The sequence below is a fragment of the Suncus etruscus genome, chromosome 8 (genome assembly GCF_024139225.1).
Source record: "Suncus etruscus isolate mSunEtr1 chromosome 8, mSunEtr1.pri.cur, whole genome shotgun sequence".
Lineage (NCBI taxonomy): Eukaryota > Metazoa > Chordata > Mammalia > Eulipotyphla > Soricidae > Suncus > Suncus etruscus.
In genome coordinates this window covers 25,294,454-25,307,934 of record NC_064855.1, presented here as the reverse complement: position 1 = coordinate 25,307,934, position 13,481 = coordinate 25,294,454, and the positions used below count along the sequence as shown (strand labels likewise).

At 41.0% G+C, this 13,481-nt stretch overlaps 1 non-coding gene across 1 annotated transcript; it reads left to right on the top strand.

The window, feature by feature from the left end:
* The first annotated feature begins 1,789 nt into the window (after nt 1–1,789).
* Nucleotides 1,790–1,896, top strand: LOC126016968 (U6 spliceosomal RNA). Its single transcript, XR_007498649.1, has one exon. It is a non-coding gene; the product is annotated as a U6 spliceosomal RNA (small nuclear RNA).
* The last annotated feature ends 11,585 nt before the right edge of the window (nt 1,897–13,481 follow it).

Sequence of the window (13,481 nt, the reverse complement as noted above, 5' to 3'; positions counted from 1 at the left end):
GCTTTGCAAAAGTTTTTATCTTTTTCACTTACATGTCTGGTCTTCTCAATACTACAGAAAGAAGAATGGCAGCAAAAACATGTCTTATATTTCTTTTTTCATGAGCATACCTGAAATCGAATTAGATAAAAAGTAAGAATTCATTAATTCTGGGAATTTGGAGGTGATGATAATGAATCTAACATTTATGCTATGCATTTATAATATTCTATTTCTGATGATAGCATAGCACTCCTAAGTTGTTTGTTTGTTTGTTTGTTATTTTAGGACTCCTAATTTTGCTGCATGGTTCTGATGAAGGTATAGGAGTCAAATTAGAGAAATGTACCTGCAAATCTGCCATTTTATTGCTCAAATACATTTTTGTTATTTTTAAGCTCCATGTTTCCTCTTCCCTTCCCTTCACTTCCCTGCCCTGCCTTGCCCTTATCTCCCTTTATCTCCTCTCCTTTCCACACCCTTCCCACCCCACCCCACCCCTCTCTTTGTCCTCCACGTCAACTGAGGATGTCTGCTTGCTCCTCTCTCTCAATGATTAATAAAATATATTGATATGTCTACTCCTCTTCTCTCACAGATTTGTCTTCTATACTGAAAAGCCTTCTTCTTTGTGAGCCCACAAATCCAAGAATTCTTCTGCCTGCAATCCATTGTTCTTCAAATAATATTATAGCCAAATGAGGCTCTAGCACAGACCCCATAACATACCAGTTAATCTCAACCCTGATGCAATTAAAGTATGCACACACAAAAAATAAAATGCTTATATCTGCCAAATATTTGATGAAAAGGGTGCATTTCCTCTGACATTCAAAGGTGTAGGGTAAGTAATTTGAAAAGAAGATTTAGGCAAAATGAGAGGAAATCAGTAAATCAGAACTAGCATAAGTCTTTCCAAAGAAGTCAACTGAAACAAGTGTGGGCAAAAGGAAGATGTCATGGAGCCATTTTATGGGTCATCCTTAAAACCTATTTGGCAGGTGGTCTAAGGTGATTTACCTCAAGATTGGATTCTGGCCAGCTCTGGTTCTCTCCGTTTTTCTTTGTGGAGAAACACTATTGCCTTCTCTTTGCTGACAAGCTATAAGGGATAGACTCTTCTTTTTTAAAAGAAGGTCTGAGGGGGCTGGAGCAGTGGCGCAAAGTGGTAAAGCATCTGCCGTGTGTGTGCTAGCCTAGGATGAACCATGGTTCGAACCTCCGGTGTCCCATATGGTCCCCCAAGCCAGGAGTGATTTCTGAGTACATAGCCAGGAGTGACCCCTGAGCATCATCGGGTGTGGCCCAAAAACAAACAAACAAAAAAGAAGAAGGTTTTAGGGAACATTAGGGAACAACATAATTGGCCTGAATTATATCACATCACCAGCCCTGTGGACAGTTAGTTTTAAAAGCAGAGTTTCTCTATAGATGGAATTTCAAATAAGTTTGATAGTAGATGAGGACTCTACTCAGGAAATTCTTGAGTTTTCAATATTTGAGTTTCAGTTATTTTGACTCAGAACCATGATCACAATTATTCAGGCATGAATTTCTAGCCTGGAGGCCCCTCCTCAAAATTTATATTTGCTAATTGCTATAGTCACATTTGTCAACTCCATCAAACTTATTTCTCTCTCTTTAGCAATTGATGTTTTATAGAACTCTAATTATTGGACAGTTGAGACATGGGGGGGCAAGGTGTTGTCTTCACTGGATACAGTTACATGTGTGAGTGTGAATGTCTCTATGTTCATGTGCTCAGCCATTCAAACCCATTCTACTAACTGTTTATAAAAATGAAGGTACTGTGCTCACTTCGGCAGCACATAGTCTAAAATTGGAATGATACAGAGAAGATAAACATGGCCCCTGCACAAGGATGACACGCAAATTCATGAAGCATTTCATATTTTTTAAAAAAAATAAATGGGGCCGGTGAGGTGGCGCTAGAGGTAAGGTGTCTGCCTTGCAAGCGCTAGCCAAGGAAGGACTGCAGTTCGATTCCCCGGCATCCCATATGGTCCCCCCAAGTCAGGGGCAATTTCTGAGCGCTTAGCCAGGAGTGACCCCTGAGCATCAAACGGCTGTGGCCCGAAAAAACAAACAAAAAAAAAGAAATAAATTTATGGGGCCAGGAAGGTGGCGCTAAAGGTAAGGTGTCTGCCTTGCAAGCGCTAGCGTAGGACGGACCGTGGTTCGATCCCCCGGTGTCCCATATGGTCCCCCCAAGCCAGGGGCAATTTCTGAGCGCTTAGCCAGGAGGCCAGGAGTAACCCCTGAGCGTCAAACAGGTGTGGCCCAAAAACCAAAAAAAAATAATAATAATAAATAAATAAAAATAAATAAATAAATAAAAATGAAGGTACTACATGAAGAAATACAATGGTTTAAATGGAGTTGTTAAGAACAGTCTGCATGCAAGACATATACCTCAGAGTATAATGAGGAGAAGGAAAGAAACTGAGTAGAGGAGGAGAAAGACAAATATGAAATGATAAGGGAAGGGCTCAAGGTGTCTCGAATGCCTTAGTGGTATTAAAGAAGGACAGAACTAAATATTCAAGACAGAGTCAACTGCAATAAAATCATGAGACTTAAACTTTAACTACCAAAATAAAAAATGGGCCTCCTATGATGGCAGGCTTGGGCAGGGGATGGTGGCATGGGATAGACTCTAGGAACATTGGTGAAGGAAAATTGACTAGTATTAGGATTGGTCCTGAAACATTGTGTGTCTAAAACCCAACCATGAATAACTTTATATATTACAACGGATTAATTTTTTTAACACTGAAAGATTTTATTTATTATTTGAGCACATTTTATCCTGTTTCTTTTTTTAATATATTTTTTATTTAAAACCCTTGATTACATACATTATTGTGCTGTTTGGGTTTCAGTCATGTAAAGAACACCACCCATCACCAGTCCAACATTCCCAAGTTTCCCTGCTCCCCACCCAACCCCCGCCTGTACTCTAGACAGGCTTTCTATTTCCTTCATGCATTCTCATTATTAGGATAGTTCGAAATGTAGTTATTTCTCTAACTAAACTCATCCCTGTTTGTGGTGAGCTTCATGAGGTAAGCTGTAACTTTCAGCCCTTCTCTCTTTTGTGTCTGAAAATTATTATTGCAATAATGTCTTTCATTTTTTCTAAAACCTATAGATGAGTGAGACCATTCTGTATTTCTCTCTCTCTCTCTCTCTCTCTCTCTCTCTCTCTCTCTCTCTCTCTCTCTCTCTCTCCCTCTCTCTCTCTCTCTGGCTTATTTCACTCAGCATAATAGATTCCATGTACATCCATGTATAGGAAAATTTCATGACTTCATTACTCCTGACAGCTGCATAATATTCCATTGTGTATATGTACCACAGTTTCTTTAGCCATTCGTCTGTTAAAGGGTATCTTGGTTGTTTCCACAGTCTTGCTATGGTAAATAGTGCTGCAATGAATATAGGTGTAAGGAAGGGATTTTTGTATTGTATCTTTGTGTTCCTAGAGTATATTCCTAGGAGTGGTATAGCTGGATTGTATGGGACCTCGATTTCCAGTTTTTGGAGGAATCTCCAAATCATTTTCCATAAAGGTTGAACTAGACGGCATTCGCACCAGCAGTAGGTAAGGGTTCCTTTCTCTCCACATCCCTGCCAACACTGCTTGTTCTCATTCTTTGTGATGTGTGCCAATCTCTGGGGTGTGAAGTGGTACCTCATAGTTGTTTTGATTTGCATCTCCCTGATAATTAGTGATGTGGAGCATTTTTTCATGTGTCTTTTGGCCATTTGTATTTCTTCTTTGTCAAAGTGTCTGTCCATTTCTTCTCCCCATCTTTTGATGGGATTAGATTTTTTTTCTTGTAAAGTTCTGTCAGTGCCCTGTATATTTTGGAGATTAGCCCCTTATCTGATGGGTATTGGGTGAATAGTTTTTCCCACTCAGTTGGGGGGCTCTTTTATCCTGGGCGCTATTTCCTTTGAGGAGCAGAAGCTTCTCAGCTTAATATATTCCCATCTGTTAATCTCTGCTTTCACTTGCTTGGAGAGTTCAGTTTCCTCCTTGAAGATGCCTTTAGTCTCAATGTCCTGGAGTGTTTTGCCTACGTGTTGTTCTATATATCTTATGATTTCGGGTCTGATATCGAGGTCTTTAATCCATTTGGATTTAACCTTCGTACATGAGGTTAACTGGGGGTCTACGTTCAATTTTTTGCAAGTGGCTAGCCAGTTATGCCAACACCACTTGTTGAAGAGGCTTTCTTTGCTCCATTTAGGATTTCTTGCTCCTTTATCAAAAATTAGGTGATTGTATGTCTGTGGAACATTCTCTGAGTATTCAAGCCTATTCCACTGATCTAAGGTCCTGTCTTTATTCCAATACCATGCTGTTTTGATAACTATCACTTTGGGGAAAGTAATTCCTCCCATATTCTTTTTCCCAATGATTGCTTTAGCTATTCTAGGATGTTTATTGTTCCAAATGAATTTCAAAAGTGCCTGATACACTTCTTTGAAGAATGTCATGGGTATCTTTAGAGGGATTGCATTAAATCTGTACAATGCTTTGGGGAGTATTGCCATTTTAATTATGTTAATTTTGCCAATCCATGAGCAGGGTATGTGTTTCCATTTCCACATGTCCTCTCTTATTTCTTGGAGCAGAGTTTTATAGTTTTCTTTATATAGGTCCTTCAGATTTTTAGTCAAGATGATTCCAAGATATTTGAGTTTGTGTGGCACTATTGTGAATGGGGTTGTTTTCTTAATGTCCATTTCTTCCTTATTGCTATTGGTGTATAGAAAGGCCATTGATTTTTTTTGTGTTAATTTTGTAGCCTGCCAACTTGCTATATGAGTCTATTGTTTCTAGAAGCTTTTTTGTAGAGAATTTAGAGTTTTCTAGGTAGAGTATCATGTCATCTGCAAACAGCGAGAGCTTGACTTCTTCCTTTCCTACCTGGATTCCCTTGATATCTTCTTCTTGCTAATCGCTATAGCAAGTACTTCCAGTGCTATGTTGAATAGGAGTGGAGAGAGATAACAGCCTTGTCTTGTGCCGGAATTTAGAGGGAAAGCTTTTAGGTTTTTCTCCATTGAGGACAATATTTGCCACTGGGTTATTGTAGATGGCCTTAACTATATTCAGAAAGGTTCTTTTCATTCCCATCTTGCTGAGAGTTTTGATCAAGAATGGGTGTTGGACCTTATCAAATGCTTTCTCTGCATCTATTGATATGATCATGTGATTTTTATTTTTCTTGTTGTTGATGTTGTGTATTATGTTGATAGATTTACGAATGTTAAACCATCCTTGCATTCCTGCGATGAAACCTACTTGATCATAGTTCTTGATCATAGATCATGAAACCTACTTGATCATAGATCATCTTCTTAATGAGGTATTGAATCATATTTGCCAGGATTTTATTGAGATCTTTGCTTCTGTGTTCATCAGCGATATTGGTCTGTAATTTTCTTTTTTTGTAGCATCTCTGTCTGGTTTAGGTATCAAGGTGATGTTGGCTTCATAAAAGCTATTTGGAAGTGTTCCCGTTTCTTCGATTTCATGAATGAGTCTTGCCAGGATTAGTAGTAGTTCCTCTTGAAAGGTTTGAAAGAAGTTATTATTGAATCCATCTGGGCCTGGGCTTTTGTTTTTGGGCAGACATTTGATTACTGTCTTAATTTCCTCAGTATTGATGGGATTGTTTAGATATGCTACATCCTCTTCCTTCAACCGTGGAAGATTATAAGAGTCCAAGAATTTATCCATTTCTTCCAGGTTCTCATTTTTAGTGGCATAGAGTTTCTCAAAGTAGTTTCTGATTACTCTTTGAATCTCTGCCATATCAGTAGTGATCTCTCCTTTTTCATTCCTGATACATGTTATTAAGTTTCTTTCTCTCTCTTTCTTTGTTAGTTTTGCCAGTGGTCTATCAATCTTGTTTATTTTTTCAAAGAACCAACTTCTGCTTTTGTTGATCTTTCGGATTGTTTTTTGGGTTTCCACTTCATTGATTTCTGCTCTCAGCTTTGTTATTTCCTTCTGTCTCCCTATTTTTGGTTCCTTTTGTTGAGCACTTTCTAATTCTATGAGTTGTGTCATTAAGCTATTCAGGTAAGCCCCTTCTTTTTCTTGATGCAAAGCTATAAATTTTCCTCTCAGTACCACTTTTGCTGTGTCCCATAAGTTCTGATAGTTTGTGTCTCTATTGTCATTTGTTTTCAGGAAGGTTTTGATTTCCTATTTGATTCCATCTTGGACCCACTTGTTATTCAGTATTAAGGTGTTTAACTTCCAGGTATTAAAGTTTTTCTTCTGTGTCCTTTTGTAGCTCACATATAATTTCAGGGTCTTGTGATCAGTGAAGATAGCCTGCAAAATTTCTATCCTCTTGATATTATGGAGGTATGTTTTATGTGCTAGCATGTAGTCTATCCAGGACAATGTCCCATGTACATTAGATAAAAATGTGTATCCAGGTTTCTGGTGGTGGAGTGTCATATATATATATATATATATATATATATGTATATGTATATATATATATATATAATTAGGTCTAATACATTCTTGTTCGGTTTCAGTATGGTTGACCTATCAAGTGTTGACAATGCCATGTTGAGGTCTCCCACAATTATTGTGTTGTTATTGATACTATATTTCAAATTTGTCAACAATTTTATTAAATATTTTGTGGGCCCATCATTCGGTGCATATATGTTTAGGAGAGTGATTTCTTTCTGCTGTACAAATCTCTTGATTAATACAAAATGTCCATCTTTGTCCTTTATAACTTTCCTGAGCATAAAGTTTGCATCATCTGATATTAGTATGGCCATTCCAGCTTTTTTATGGGTGTTGTTTGCTTGGATGATTTTCCTCCAGCCTTTTATTTTGAGTCTATGCTTGTTCTGATTATTCAGGTGCGTTTCTTGTAGGCAGCAGAAGGTTGGGTTGAGTTTTTTGATCCATTTAGCCACTCTGTGTTTCTTAACTGGTGCATTTAGTCCATTGACATTGAGAGAAAGAATTATCCTGGGATTTACTGTTATTTTTCTTTTCAAAGTTTGGTGTCTCTGTTGGTCAGTCTTGTCTTAAACTAGATCTTTCAGTTTTTCTTTTAAGACTGGTTTTGAGTCTGTAAAGTTTCTGAGCTGGTGTTTGTCTGTGAAACCATGTATTTTCCTTCAAACCTGAAAGTGAGTTTTTCTGGGTGCAGTATTCTAGGTGAAGCATTTATTTCATTGAGTTTTGTCACTATATCCCACCACGGCCTTCTGGCCTTGAGTGTTTCTTGTGACAGGTCTGCGGTAAATCTCAAGGATGTTCCCTTGAATGTAATTTCTTTTTTTGATCTTGCTGTGTTCAGAATTTTGTCTCTATCTGTGGGGGTTGCCATTGTGACTAGGATGTGTCTTAGGGTGTTTTTTCTGGGTTCTCTTTTAGTTGGTACTCTTCGGGCATGCAGGATTTGATCGCATGTATTCTTTAGCTCTGGTAGTTTCTTTTTAATGATGTTCTTGACCTTTGATTCTTCCTGGAGATTTTCTTCCTGGGTCTCTATGACTCCAATGATTCTTAAGTTGTTTCTGTTGAGCTTATCATAGATTTCTATTTTCACCTGTTCCCATTCTTTGACTAATTTTTCCACTGTTTGATCATTTGCTTTAAGGCTTTTTTCCAGTCTCTTCTGCTGTATAGAGTTGTTATTCATCTCATCTTCCAGTGTACTAATTCTATCCTCAGCTGCTTTTAATTTGTGGAAAAACTCATCCATTTTTTCTTCAGCTCATCTATTGAGTCTTTCAGACCTGTTATTTGACCTGAAATTTCCGTTTGGAGTTTTCTGATTTCTATCTTCATATTCTCTTGATTCTTATTAGTGTTCTCTTCGATACTTTTTTTGAGTTCTGTGAATATCTTCCATATTGCAACTCTAAACTCCTTATCTGAGAGACTGACTAGTTGGTTGGCCATGTTTTCTGGTCATCTGAGTGGCCATCTTCATTCTCTATGTCTGGCACTGGCCTGCATTGTTTCCCCATTGTCACACTTGTATTGTGGGTTTTTCTATGTGTTGTGGTTGTATTCATTAGCTAAATGATGTGTGTGGCCGTGTAGTGAAGTGGAACCTCCTCTGGATCCTCCCTTTCAGGGCGTGTAAACTCACCTCCAGGGAAGTCTAGCCATCCGCAGATGAGCCACACACAGGATGAAATCAGGCTGAGAATGCAGCACAGCACAGAAGACAGGCAGATAGGAGTGCTGGCATCGAAGTTCCAGCAGAGTTCAGCAGCTTTCCCTTTCTGGGCATGTAAACTCACCTCCAGGGAAGGCTAGCTGTTCACAGATTAGCCACACACAGGAGGAAATCAGGCCAAGAATGCAGCACAGCACAGAAGACAGGCAGATAGGGGTGCTGGCATCAGAGTTCCAGCAGAGTTCAGCCAGTTTGATTTTTTTTTAAATGAAGGTAAAGAAGCTTGAGAGAATAAGGGCCCTTAGTACTGTGCTCAGAACCAGCATGTCCTCTCTTTTGTCATATTCTGCTGGCTAGAACAAGTCACAGTTTTGAAGGTAAAAATTGAATCTCGGATGAAAAACTCAACAGAGTCTATAGCAAAAGTTCTGGATCTCACTGAGGACATGCATTGAGTTCAATACTGTTATCAGTCTCACAAATTTAGAAAGGAAGCCAGCTATTTCTTTGTATCATACAGGTAAGATCTGTGGGTGAACTGAATGAGTACTCAGATCTAGTTGACTAGGGGAATGATTCTGCCTTTTGAATCTTTCTGGATTAATATGGAACTATTCCACCAGACTATGTTCCTACAAGGGAGTAAGGGCTGTCAGGTGAAAGTATCCTGAGTGTAATAATATAGATAATCAGTTGTTGCTATAATAATGACTTATCGATTTTGTAGTTCTTCACGTGCATGCCCAACAGTTCACAAAGCATTTTCAGATTCACGATCAGTTTCCATAGATCATTCCGGGAAATGCTCAAGGCACAAATGAAATTGCAGTGCCAAGCAAGGGAAGGAGGAGAGCAGAAAGAAGGGTGATGAGGCTCAGAAGCATTTCTGCCTCAAGTCAGATGCTGGGGAGATGAGAGCCGTGAACCTAGAGGCCAATTCTGAATTAGATTTGGAGATGGATAGAGAGTGGATGGGGGTGATGGATAATATTAGGAGGGATCTATGGCACCGACTCCTGGAGCAAGAGTGCAAAACAATATCTCTGGAAGATAAATTTGGGGAAGGAAGTCATTGTAGGTGTAAGCTAGAGTATATTAAATGTGGGTATGTTTTTATTTGTTTGAAATACATTTCTTTCTATGTCTCCCTCTTCCCAGTGTGGGAGCAGGGGAGGCTGGGAAAAGAGCCACGAGCAGTAATAAAAGTAGAGTTTGGTGGAGATTCCAGATAATGAACAGGAAAGGGAGCTTAAGGACAATGTCCCAGAAGCATATTGAGAAGATTGAGAATTAAGAATTAGAGGCTTTGAGCAAACCAGAGGGCAGAGATCTGCCCCCAGCTGACCCCCCCCCCAGTGGCTATGACCTTTATGAGCCAATTTGAGTAAGACTAGGAAAATAAAGGCCACCTGAGAGATCCACAACCAGTACTCACTCTGCACTGACAGGGTATAGGGTACAGGCATATGAACTTGGCATTTAGACAACACTACCCACCTGTTCCTGCAACCAGATGTTTAAAATACACCCAGATTGGAGAGTCTCATCACAATATAAAAACCTCCTTGCCTGGCTGCAAGCAGTTCAACAGTGCAGGTTCTCTCCTGTCATTCCCATTGCTAGGGAAGCTCAGGTCCCAGCTCTGAGAATTTGCAGAAACCACAGAAGGAATGCACAGAAGGCCAGATCTGGGCAGTGCAAAAAGTTCTGCTTTTAGTCAGTTGTTTCATGAAAGGTCTCTCTTGAAAACTGATGACAGCTAGAAACAGTCATCAGGAGAAAAACTTGGATGGTGAGAAAAGGAGAATATCTGTTCTAGAGACTGGAGACTGCACAGAGCCAATGCAGCAGCAAGGAGCACAGACACTCCACTGCACCAGAGTTGGCTATTCTGGAAAGTTCTTAGGCTGAAGAGAAAGGATCAGCTCCTGGCCTGAGAGAAGAACAAAGGATCAAGCGAAGGGAAACCAGACAAGGAAGTCCGTGGAATGAAATTGTTGAAAAGTCTGTTAGGAGAGAAGGCCCAGGGAGGTACCTCATAAGCTATAAATGTCGCTATTCAAATGGTAATGTCCATAATTGGTATTATCATTGTGTTTGATAAAGAGATGATTCTGGCACCTACATTTGCATATTCATTAAAAGCTATGAAAATGCTGATGTGATAAGTACAGTGGCTGTGGAGGAGCCCAAAGCCAGCCGCTCCATCAGAGAGAAATTTGCAGAACCATGACAGAGGGAGGCCTGCCTCCCCGGAAAGCGGATAAGAGAAATGAAAAACGAACTTACTCCTTCGCAGGCTCCAAAAGAAATATTCATTCTCGCCAACTCACCCAGCTATTCTAAGACAAAGCAGAGATCACACTCTAGCTCTCAGGATTTTAATAAGACCCCCATTTGTATGGACTGAAAACTTGGAAATGGAAAGCAGCTCACAACCCCAATCAAGCTCTAGCCCAGCCAAAGTGAGAAAACCCCAGACATTGTGGTGCGGACCCAGACAAAGAGCAGAAGTGCAATATTAAACAAAGACCAAGCAGGGGCCATGGAGCAATCCTATTCTGAGACTTTTTTTTTTTTTTTGGAAATAAGAAAGATAAATTCTGGGAACACTGCACACTGAGAGAACAAGACAAATGCTGAAATAAATATGAAAAGAAGACAAATTTGGGCCAGAGCAAAAGGAACACTCTAAGATGTTAGACAATGATGGGGAGAAACGTAGAGAGTAAAATAAACACCAGTGGCCCATAAATCATTGCAACAGCCCATCTGAGGATTATTGGAAATAAAGCACATCACGCAAAGCAAGCCTGGGAGACGAAGACAGGTGCCATGTGGATGCCCAGCTCAGATATGGTGACAAGTGAAATGGCCACTGGGAAGACACATTACTTGGGTTGCAAGTGAGCCATTGTTTTTCCTCCTCCAGGGACACAGCCAGCTCCAGTCCCAAAATCCTTTCTCTTGAGTTGTTCTGCAGCCTCTTTTCCTTTTATTCTCCCTGACATTGCATATGAGAGGTGAACTTGGTCCCTTTAGAGACACAGCTCTTGTAAAGCCAATCCCTTAATCTCTATACCCTTCCATCACTTTGGAAGGCACACTCTATGGTGCTCAGGGATTATTTTGTTTAGGGATCACTTAGGAACCATTTGATAAAGGGGATCAACTGGGGTTGGCTGTGTGCAAGGCCAGAACCTTAACCCCACCAAATCTACCCTCTGGGTTGTTACTGCTTTGTGGATGTGAAGTCCACACTTCAGGAAATTGAAAATCTTTTTTTTTTTTTTTTTGTGGGGGGAGGAGGAGAAGGGCACATCAGCTATGCTCAGGACTTATGCTTGGTACTGCACTCAGAGGTCACTCCTGGCTGCCTCAGATGATTATATATATTATATATATATAATATTACATATTATATATATTATATTATAAAGTGCAGGGATCAAACCCAGGTTATATTCATGCAAGGCAAGCACCCTGTTAGCTCTAGTATGGCTCCAGCCTCTGAATAATTGAAATTCCACAACAGGGTAGAGAGATCAGCTATGCAAAGAGGGTCTTTGAATCACAGTTTCGGATGCCCTGTCTACCTCCCTTGGGATGTGGGGTTAGAAACTGGCTCAGAGATGACTTGTCTACAGATGCTATGGTTTACACAGAACTGCTCTTTGCTCTGGAGAATGGGCCCTGGGTGATCATTCTGATGCCTCTTCGTTGTCTTAGCTGGAATGAGGAATCTCAGCGATGAGAGCCTAGAAGCTTCTTACCTCAGACAAAAATAAAAACAGCAGCAGTGTGGAAGAGACAATAGTATCTAAAGTCTGAGGAGAGATTGGGTGAGAGGAAGGAAAGATTCCCCTGTGGAACATGATGGTGACCCTAAAGCCTGACATCTGGGCATATGTCAAGTACTTCCACTCAAGAAGGACCCAACAGATAGTACAAGGGAGAGGCACTTGTCTTAGACACAGCAATCTTGGCGGGGCCAGAGAGATAGCATGGAGGTAATGCATTTTCCTTGCATGCAGAAGGACGGTGGTTCAAATTCCCGTCATCCCATATGGTCCCCTGAGCCTGCCAGGAGTGATTTCTGAGCATAGAGCCAGGAGTAACCCCTGAGTGATGCCGGGTGTGACCCAAAAAAACAAAAACAAACAATAAGAACAGAAAGCAATCTTGGTTTGATCCTTGTAAGCATCAACTATGTTTCCCTGAGCACAGAACCAGGAGTAAGGCAGGTGTGGTCCAAAACCTTCCCCCCAAAAAAGGCGGGTTTCCAGACTTGGATAGTGGTGCTGACAGAAGGATAAGGCCTTTTTGTGAACTTGCTCCATAAAGGATTAGGATTTGCTGCCTTTATGGTCTGCAGTTTTTACTTTGCAAACTCGTTTCACATCCATTCCTGAATATAATCGTTTCCACTGAAGAGTGACTGCTGCAGGGGACGATTCATCTGGTTTTCAGCCAGGGGGACTGTGAGGCCCAGGGCAGTGGTGATTTGTGCAAGGGCATTCAAGGGCGTACACCCAGCAGGTGACAGCTGGGAAAAGGCTCCCCACCCACGAATGAGAAGAAGTTTCCTCCAGCCTCAACTCCCCAGGAAAGAGAGAGATTGCTATTTCTGCTGCATTAAGAGGACCCTCTCAGCTAAAAATACCTCATGCAAATGAATTCTCCTTGAGGGAAGAGAATACACAGCCCAACTATCAGTGGGACTGTTAACAGAAAAGGAGACCAGGAAAGTGCCCTCCCCTCCCTGTTCCTTCATTCAGCTTATCCTGGCACCTGTGCCTCGGTAAGGAATACACAGTCTTGGGGCCGGAGATAGTGCAGCAGGTAGGGCACTTGCCTTGCACTTGGCAGACCTGAATTCAGTCCCCCGCATGCCATATGGTCTCCTGAGTCAGCCAAGAGTGATTCCTGAATACAGAGCCAAAAGTAAGCCCTGAGCATAGCCAGGTATAGCCCCTAAACAAACAAACAAATAATAAAAAAAAAAACAGTCTTGGGACTGGAGAAAGTGCAGGGTTCATGAAGGCACCCATGTTGTATGTGACCAACTGTGGTTCCATCCCCAGCACCACAGGCTTCCCTGAAACCCCCCCCCCCCATGAGTCCTGAACATTGCTGATGGTCACAGCTCCACTTATGTAGCACCACATTAAACCACTGGCCCAGTTGGCCAAAAATTACTTGAAGGGTTCCCAGCACCTCCTGAGAGTCACTTGTGAAGCCACTCTCCCCCACAAAAAAGAAGTACAGAAACTCAGGGACCTCTCCCTGCCCACT